The sequence below is a fragment of the Opisthocomus hoazin genome, chromosome 1 (genome assembly GCF_030867145.1).
Source record: "Opisthocomus hoazin isolate bOpiHoa1 chromosome 1, bOpiHoa1.hap1, whole genome shotgun sequence".
In the NCBI taxonomy this organism is placed as follows: domain Eukaryota; kingdom Metazoa; phylum Chordata; class Aves; order Opisthocomiformes; family Opisthocomidae; genus Opisthocomus; species Opisthocomus hoazin.
Genome location: NC_134414.1, coordinates 56,071,814 through 56,080,694, shown reverse-complemented (window position 1 = coordinate 56,080,694; position 8,881 = coordinate 56,071,814). Strand labels below are relative to the sequence as shown.

The 8,881-nt window shown below is 37.4% G+C and overlaps 1 long non-coding RNA gene across 1 annotated transcript; it reads right to left on the bottom strand.

Moving 5' to 3' along the window:
* Nucleotides 1-247: 247 nt before the first annotated feature.
* On the bottom strand, nucleotides 248-6,798 carry LOC142363023 (uncharacterized). Its single transcript, XR_012765437.1, has 4 exons — nucleotides 6,677-6,798; nucleotides 5,664-5,787; nucleotides 1,005-1,060; nucleotides 248-538 (listed from the first exon to the last, which is right to left on the bottom strand). It is a non-coding gene; the product is annotated as an uncharacterized LOC142363023 (long non-coding RNA).
* Nucleotides 6,799-8,881: the final 2,083 nt, after the last annotated feature.

The window sequence follows — 8,881 nt, the reverse complement described above, 5'->3', positions numbered from 1 at the left end:
GTTTTGGTATCCAAGGAAGTGACTAATGGGATACAAGAAACTCTCCATTTAGTTTTATTGAGACTAGTTGTCTGAACTAGAGAACACAATGGTTCAAAAGTCAGCGGAAAGCACTCTCTCAGACATGCAGATACCCAGGCAAACTTATACTCCTCCTGGATGCATGGCTGGCCTGGACAAAGCATTGCAGAGCTTGCGCTCCTGATTCATGTGGTGCCTTGCAGCTTTAATTCAGTGTGCACAGCAAAACAAATCCCCCCGGCAGTGCCTGGCCCCCATCCTTTTCCATCTGGCAGGCTGCCCAGTGAGTCCCTGGGGTTGCTGGCTGAACCTCTAGCAGGCAGCTGCAGCTGCACACCCCAGTGAAGCCCAGACAGACCATTTTGGTGCATTCAAGCCCCTCCTCTTCAGCCAACTCAGTCCAATGTTGGTCAGAGCTCTCTCATACCTCCTTGTTCCCTCCTTGTTCACACAGGCAGCCTCAGCCCATGTGGCAAACTTCTGATGTGACCTGCAGTGTGGGATTTTTTCAGCATCACTGGGGAGGAGATAGCAGAGGTTGGTAATCCTTGTTTTAGCATCGTCATACTTAGCAAGTACACATGCAGGGAGAGTAGCCCTTGTCTCATAAAGGAGCTATATTCACCAAAGACAACTGCTAGATCGATTGTGGTTTATCCTGTGGCAGCTCTGATGTTTCTGTTTGCTGAACATCCATTCACACAGAGGAATTCCTCAACAAAAGAGAAGAATGAAAGGAGTGGACAAATGACCACGCATTTCAAACTAAAGAAATCGAAGCACAAGGACAGGCAAGGAAGAAAAGAAAAAAATTATTTTCTTATGCAAAACCATCCTTAGGTTTATGAGAGTGAAAGTCACAGCAGTATTACTCAGTGCAAAAATAATGATGTGACTCAAATATTAATGAAAAAAATATTATGAACTATCAGGAAGATGAAGTAAACATGGGGAAATGATAGTATGTGTGAAAAATACATTACCTGTCTCTGAGTCACTAACAACTGAAGAATCATCTTGATTGTTTATGGATTTGCAGCTAAGAAAAAATACAAAGTGTAACTCACAAGCCATAAAAACATGCAAGAGAACTAAGAGACTAGCATCTTTTACCCGTCATAATATGTAAAAAATTATTTTTGGAGAACTTCCACTCTCATGTTACTAAGACTTGCAGAGATTTGAAAGAGTAGATACTGATACAAAACTATGTTTTAAATTAAAAGAATGCATTCAGAGTCAGAAAAATCTATATCTGAAGGACCATATTTAGAAAAGAAGCACTGACTAATGAATATGAAATAAAAGTCACAAGATACTCTTAATTAAAAAGATGCTGGGGGATCTCTGTTTTAACACATCTTAGCAACCACTATGAATATTTTGTGGAATTGATAGGTAGGCTACTATGGCGTTTATGATAACACTAAGTGCACTTCAAGTGTACATATATGTACATGTATGTGTACAAAATAGCACACGTACACATGCATGCATGTATATGTGCACTTATAAAAGCACATAAAATGAAACAAAATTATTATTTTGATTCACAGCTAGAAATAATTTCAGAAAATAAACAAGCAAAGTGAAAATGTAGGGAGGAAGAACAAAACAAGAAGAACTGAGGGGTAACAAAGAGACTGGTAAATATGTCAGGATGTACATTTAACTGCAAATATATACTATATTTATACATCCACATATATAAAACATGAATATCCTACTAGCTGCTTAGAGGGAAAAAGCCACATGACCTATATATCATGTGATAAAACTTTTCCCACTTTGTCACAATTGAGAGGCAAATAAATGACATCTATTAATGCTAGAATCTTAATATTATCAGACCTAGATAATGTGCTTTAGACAATTTTAAAAACGCTGGCTGCTGGAAGCTTTGGAAGATAAAGGTCAATTTTCACTAAGTGTCTGGAACTGATGAAATTACTGTTGCCTCGGAGAAAACCAATGTGGTGTCAATATCTAAAAACCATGAATAAGGTGAGTTAGGTCATTGAGAACTCATAAATGCGGTTAGTTAGGCTATTACAGTTTCATCACTGATTAAAAAATAATGGTAAAGCTGATACAAGTCTTGGTTTTATCTATCTTCTGTATTTCTTTTTACCAAGACTTAAATTTGTTTGGCAGAAGTCACTATATGATGTATTTATTCAAATAGTTAAAAGTAGAAGTTTAAGTGTAAACAAATGATTTAGATTAGTGATCTGATACTAGATGAAGAAATTTATCACAGCGTATATTATGCAGGGTATATTATGTGTCAGCCTTTATATAGACAAAAATTGTTAACATACTATCTTCTTGCAGTAAGTGGTCACACAATCTGCAGTTCTTGGTCTGCCTCCAAAGTGTAACATTTTTATCATTGATTCATAATGAAAACAACCACTGGTGAATTTTGCAGAAGACGGTTTTGAAAGTTATGTTAAAGAAATAGGTTTGTAGGATTAAAAAGTCTGCTTTTCACAGCAAAATATGCACAATCAAAACAGGTTAATTTTTCTGTGGCCTAAAGTCATCATACATCTCGGAGAGAAGAATGCAGACTATGGAAAAATTGTATCTTGGAAAGTAATGCTAATGAAGATATAAAATATTGAATAACTAATAACACAAGGACCATTATCTATCGTCTAGATTTAGACATGGAAAAAACTGTATAATTTTAGAATGATAAATGCATACACTAGTAAAAAATTATGATTGCAGTCACTGTCTCTTTTTGCTTATGTAAGAGAGCTTTAAATTTGTTCTTGTGTTGAGTTACTAGGAAAACAACTGAAACTAGAAAAGTAAGAAAGGACCATTGTTATCTGGGTTACTACAACAAGTCAGGTTACCTTGCCATATATTTCATACAGCAAATTTCAAGACAATGAAACAAGCAAGAAAATTGTGACAAGACCAGACTCACATTCAGGTTTGTTTTAAGAATTAACTCAGAGCAGATGGTGACAAGGGAGCTAATCCGAGTGACAAAAATTAAAGAGCTTGAATCATTATTGACTATGCTGTGTCTGCCACAGGCACTTTGCCCAGACAATAAGCCAGAGACAGATCATAAGATGGAGCTGTTAAGTATGCGGTCTGATTCAAACATCTTTGGACTGGATTTAGATTTGAAAATACTGTTGAAAAGAAGATGAAATGTTTCTGCAGAGTGATTTTATGGTACAGAAGCAGTGTATAATTTTGGTTTGTTATACTAGAGAAAAAAACAGTAAAGTTAAGTAATCTGTGTTTTTGCAGCTAGGAAAAAAAGAAAAGATGAGTCAGAAAAGAATAAAAATTATTTGAACCATAGGCAGTGACATATTTCTTCAAAATTCTTTTTCATAGATTATTTTCCAGATTCTCAGGATGCTTTTACTTTACAGATACAAAGAATGGGACAATACAACTTTCAGCTACTACTACATTTCTGCTGTATTTGAAAAGCAAGCTCAGTATCAGCTAGGGTAATATTTAGTTTGCGCCAGGTTGAATCTACATTTATTGTGTAATAATAAACCTCTACTCTGCTCAGGTGTGACCCCACCTGGACCACTACATCTAGCTCTGGAGCCCTCAGCACAGGATAAACATTGGACTTGTTGAAGCAGGTCCAGAGGAGGGCCACAAAAATGATCAGGGGGATGGAACACCTCTCCTGTGAGGAAAGACTGAGAAAGTTGGGGCTATTCAGCCTGGAGAAGAGAAGGCTGCGGGACACCTTGTAGCAGCCTTCCAGTACCTGAAGGAAGCCTACAAGAAATCTGGAGAGGGACTTTTTACAGGGACATGTAGTGACAGGACAAAGGGTAATGGCTTTAAACTGAAAGACAGTAGATTTAGATTACATATAAGAAAGAAATTCTTTACTATGAGAGCGGTGAGGCACAGGAACAGGTTGCCCAGAGAAGCTGTGGATGCCCCCTCTCTGGAACTGTTCAAGGGCAGGTTGGGTGAGGCTTTGAACAACCTGGTCCAGTGGAAAGTGTCCCTGCCCATGGCAGGGAGGGTGGAACTAGATGATCTTTAAGGTCCCTTCCAACCCAAACCATTCTATGATTCTATGATATTTTTAGGAAAGTTACCAGAAGGGCTAGAAGAAGGGCAGTACATTTACATTGTATTGTCCTCCTGCAGCTTCACTTAGAAAAGTAAACTGTTCCTTATTCAGTGTCATACCTCTTTTCTGATATTAGGAGGTCACATCATAGTTCAGAGTTTTTCATATAGCATTGAGGTTCTAATGTTTTCATTAAACTAATATTAATTTTTTGATTTACCGTTCAGTACAAGGATTGTCATAGAGCAGCTAAAACCTTGCTTTTAATATTGTGCAAATAGAATATAATGAATAACTAGAGAAGCCTCTGACTTTGTGAAGTCAACCTTAATCCTGAATCAGTTGTCTCAGATATAATTTTGGACATAATTCAAACAGATTCTGCTAAAGCAGAGAGTGATACCTGAGAATTTATGACAAGGTCATAACCCAAAGCATCAGGGACTTTCTAGCCCTCTCTTGGGTCCTTGCAGAACACCGACCTTTAAAGCTTCTCTCTGTTTGAATGCTTCACTGCCTGTGACGTGAGAGGAAGCAGAGAATGGAGAAAACGGAAGTGTGGGGCAAAGGTCATGGCTCTGGTGACCTCTAGTATGTGATTCTGTTATGCCAATTTATGGGAAAAAGCAATGAAGTGGATAGGGCAGAAGTAGTCAAAGTATGTTGCAGAATAGAAAAGATGTTGCAAATGTTGCATATATATGTTATATTGACCAAAAAGCAACTCTACTATAACATATATAACCGTAAGGTAAAAACAGTGCCTTGTACAAATAGCATGTCTCTAAAGGGCCATACTACTTCCAATGCAAACTGTAAAACAGCTGTACTACTTTAAAATGTTTCTGAAAATAGTAATTTTTAAAAAATTTACTAAGAATGTTCCCTCTTACATGTTTTCCCATTCAACTCCTCATTTGTTTAGTGGAGTGACAGCATAGTCTATGCAGCTAATTTAAGCATTTCTGGCTGTGATCACAGTGCTATTTCTTCCCTTCAGCCATGTTCTTTCAGTGATAGATCCTCCTTAGAACGTCTTTCATGATGAAAGCGACATAAAATATTAGCAGTATTTGTATGACAAGAAAGCACAAAGAATTTTTGGGTTGTATCCACATGAGAAGTTTATTGTAACGTGAAAAAGATGCAGCCTTCATTACAAATCTCTAGTGTAATCACATTTAGAGTATTAAATTTTGTTACCTCATAATCAGAAAATTGTGACATCTGGATATTAATTCTAAAAACATTTGGGAAGAGCTGGGAAACTAGAGATGGAAAAATTGGTGAAAAATTGCAGGAGAAATTAAAGTAAGTCAGGTATGTATAATTTAGCTAAAGGACAGTGACAAAAATGAAAGTACAAGAATACATAGCAATTCAGAAATACTGTGAGATATTAAAAATTATAAGCAAGGACTATTTAGAGTACCTGAAGCACAGTCAAGTGGAAGAAAATTAGCTGAATAAGCACAAACTCATAGGGCACCTTGGCACCAATCCCGGTTAAACTGATAATTCATGTCCCATAGGAAGTGTCTTTAATAGACTAGATACTACTTACAATTAAGAAATAACTGATCTTTGATGAAAAAATTCTCCTTCTCTGTTCAGTCTGGTCATTGAAAAGATCTACGGGCTCAAGCTGCTCTGGTAACTTACAACAGCTGAGAATCCAGTCTTACTACCTGTATCACGTAGCATAAGAAAGACATAAAGAGAAACATGATACAGATCATGGAAGGCATTTGTGTGGTGCAGAGGTCAATTTAATGTTCTGAGTCAGACAGGAAGAGATAAACAGCACTGACACTCTAAAACACTACTGTTCCATTTCATTACTCTACATTATTTTAGAAGACATCTTTGTTTTAATGAAGGAATTAGCTCTTCCATAAGTTCAGTTAGCATTTTTGATGCCATATTATGAGTGTCCCCTATTCATCATGCAAATTTAAATCACATTTTTATCATTCTGCTGGTCCAATTCACAAGCTGCATTAAGCTTTACTTTAGTGTAATAGTTACATCGTAACTTACAAACATACAACTTTAGTATGCATAAGGGTTCCTGTTCTTAAACCGGAGCAGAGACAATTGTAAATTTCACACACAATTCTTTTTTACTTTGCCATAAACCGACGATGGCCAAAACCTTGGCTGACATTAAAAGGCTACTATCTGAAAATCCCCATTAAATACAGTTAGGAGATTTATGAGCCTGCATAGAGTAATTATTTTTTTGTTTTACATTACTGTGCACAGAATTTTAAGGCAGTGATTGAGTATTAGCTATCCAGACTTCATACAGAGCACTGTTCCTTTCACAGAGAAATGCTTTCAACAGTTTTGCTTGCAACATGTAGGCATAACATTTTATTCAGTTATAGTCATATGAGCCTGCAAAAGAAAATGCTTAAAGAAATCTAATACACAAATAAATACAAAAAATAATTCCAGACCTAGGAAAGGCATAATTAAAGAAAAAGAGAAACCATGTTTTCTGACAATTTTATATCACTTGTACATGAAAGAAAAGCAGTAAACCGTTATGTTAGAAATAAAACACATCCTCACCACTGTTGCATGACCATATTTTCACAGGGAGGGATGTAGTCAGTAATTCCATATTCAAGCAGGAACTCTTCTGGGGAGAAAGGTTTATAAGAAAACCAAGGGTAAAAGGGGATATTTCCCTTTTCAAGTCTTCATGGAGTAAAAACGAGAGACATTTAAGTAAAAAAGTAAGGCAAAAGATCATGATATTTTGTCTCTGCAACCCCCCTCCCTCTTCTTCCACAGTAGTTCTTTGCTGGGTTTTGTCTTTCCTTGTTTGGTTTCTTTAACAGTTTGTCAGTCAGCTTCACATCCTTACTGACAGCAGCTACTGCCCTATAAATCCATACAGCTATTTCCAAGCTAGGAATTCCTTCAATTCAGATAACATACCTGAAGTGACCATCAGAAAGTAAGTAGAATGACAAAGAGTTCAGCAATATTGAAAACTAATATTAGCTTAAAAAAAACAAAACCTCTATACCCACAGAAGACTTACTAATAGATTAGAGCATGGCTTAGTACGCACCAGGACTTGTCAGAGGCAGCGACAGCTGACAAGATGGAATTGATGCAGAGAGCAAGTAGGTGGCAACAAGAAATTGCTGACAAATACAAGCCTCTCTATTTCCTAGCTTTTTTCTTTCCTTCTTTTTTTTAAGCCCATGACGGCTCTAATAGCAGTTCGTATGTGCAAAATCCTCTCCCTCCAGCAAAACACAGTTCAGTTCAAGATGGAAACGCTCTTTTTAACCCTGGCACAGTAGATGTACTCGGTTATTCTGCTGTTGCGAAAAATAATTTTCATCTATGAATTGCCTCTCTGAAACTAGCATCAGCGCATTTTTATTGCTCTTTTTTTTTTCACTTTCACTCTTCTGTTTGCATTAATTGCAGAACAGTACTAGATTATGTAGGTACCAATTAGTGTTATGTTTTCTAGGAGACCCACTATCAGTCCCCTCTCAGTCTCTTCCAGTAAATAACTGGAAGTACAGCCTCAAAAAACTCAGTGATGTTTCACACCTGTGACATAAAGGCTCCCAACAGTCAGTCACATGTGTTAGAAATATATGTATGGGACTTTAACTTTTTTTAGCTAATACCAAATATCTATCAGCTCTCTGCATAAATCTACTTCTGAACAGAAATTCTGTGCTCCAACATCAGCAACCTGTGATATAGACCTCTATTACATTGTTTTAAACCTAGTGGAGTGTTGTGCAGTAGATGAAATGGATTAAGATTTGCTTTCTCTTGTGATCTAAGGCAAGAATCAAACTAAGTCACTGTAGCTGACATACTAGAAATTGGAGTTCGAGAAAATTTTTAGGCAACTTCACTCAAAACCTTGAGGTTAGTCTTAGAGAAAGCCTTTAGGCATTGTCACTCAAATTATTGGAACATCAGAAATCTAGACCTCTGGTTTTAAGAATGAACACCAGCAGGCTTTGAAAATGGGGCAACTAAGAGGGGTTTTCTAGTTCATTTAGCATGCGAGGAGAGGCTGGACCACTAGGAGACACACTGTCTGAAATCTCACTTGATTTGGGCTTCAGCATCAACTTAAAAACGGAGAGCTGCAGTTTGAATCACCCTAGTGCTTAGAACACTTTGGGAACTGGAGATTTTGTATAATGTTTTCCTGACCCTCAGAATATTGCATCTCTCTGTTCCCTCTTCCCAGAGTTTGCTGTCCTTAACACGCTATAGAATAAGCTAGATTGGAGAAAAGAAGGAGAAACACACATTCATTGTTCCCTTTGCTGAAACGGGACTGCCGGGCAAAGAATGCAAGACTGACAGTATCAGAGAGAATAAACAAGAGGGAGTCTAATGCTGCAGGCCAAAAAGGAAAGAGCCTGTGTTCCCCCAGTGCTGAAAAAGGCACCATATACAGAAAACTGCCCAAGAAAGCACAAAAACACTGGCAAAGATTACACAGGCAGAACATAAGTATCAGTGACTCTTGTGTAAAAGCATTCCTTAAGGAGTATCAACATTTAAGAGACCCCTATTTATTTTGCAAAGGGAAATGTGCTACCTCATCCTGAGAAAAGACTCCACGAGAAAATGACCTTTCTGGGGACGTTAGTTTTGCTGCCAGTAGGACTGCTTCTGCTTCATGAAAATGAGAGTGACACCATTGCAGCCTGTTAGATTGTAACCCTGTCTTCCTTGTGTTGCAGATCCATTGAGCAGTATCAGCTCTCACAGAGGCTAGAG